Source organism: Amia ocellicauda, unplaced genomic scaffold (genome assembly GCF_036373705.1).
Source record: "Amia ocellicauda isolate fAmiCal2 unplaced genomic scaffold, fAmiCal2.hap1 HAP1_SCAFFOLD_113, whole genome shotgun sequence".
Lineage (NCBI taxonomy): Eukaryota > Metazoa > Chordata > Actinopteri > Amiiformes > Amiidae > Amia > Amia ocellicauda.
The window spans coordinates 127,690-128,457 of record NW_027102678.1 but is presented as its reverse complement, the minus strand read 5'-3'; the positions used below and the strand labels follow the sequence as shown (position 1 = coordinate 128,457).

General features: G+C 48.3%; 1 non-coding gene across 1 annotated transcript; it reads right to left on the bottom strand.

Annotated features, from left to right (window-relative positions):
* Nucleotides 1–472: 472 nt before the first annotated feature.
* On the bottom strand, nucleotides 473–549 carry LOC136721290 (small nucleolar RNA SNORD66). Its single transcript, XR_010805880.1, has one exon. It is a non-coding gene; the product is annotated as a small nucleolar RNA SNORD66 (small nucleolar RNA).
* Between the last annotated feature and the right edge of the window lie 219 nt (nucleotides 550–768).

The window sequence follows — 768 nt, the reverse complement described above, 5'->3', positions numbered from 1 at the left end:
CAATATAAGAGCAATACAAAGTGCAATAATACAGAGCAGTTCAAGTCGTAATACATTTTACAAGTTCAAATTTACACAAATAGCATCTTCACAATCCTCTACCATTCCCTCCCTCCCTCTTTCACTTCACTCTCCCCGTCACCCTCCTTCTCTCACCCTCAGAAGGCACTGGCACATATTGGCGTATGAGGCGGAGAAGTTGGGTTCGGAGACGGCCTTCTCGAAGATGAGCTCCATGACACCCTGGAGTCGCTGCTCCGTGTCGATGGTCAGCTCGTTCACTTGACGCATCCACGGCTGGAACATCTGTGGGGTCAGCTTGTTCAGAATACCACTCACCCTGCGGAAGAGCTCCTGTTGAAGGGGAAAGGGGGGAGGAGGGAAGGAAGGAAAAAGAGTTAGTTCTGCAAACCTCGGCCAAGTCCGTGTTTTTATTTGTTCTGGAGAGGTGGGTGCATGTGAGCGTACTCAGCCCCTCAGTTCATCTTCTCCATCAGTAGAGGTCAGTGGCCCAGACACCAATGCACTACAAATAGATCATCAGTGGGGCTCCAATTTTACCCACAATCCCCTTTACTAGACTAGCAAATTATTATTCCCACCCCCCCAAACATGAACCGTGTCCTCTGCTCCTACATACCTGGGTCTTAATGACCTCGGGGTCATCACCCACTGTGGGAGCCTTCTTAATTGTAGGCAGGTAACACACATACAGTCATCTAAATAACAATCGCAATTAGACAGCAGTTGACAAAAAGTACAAATGAG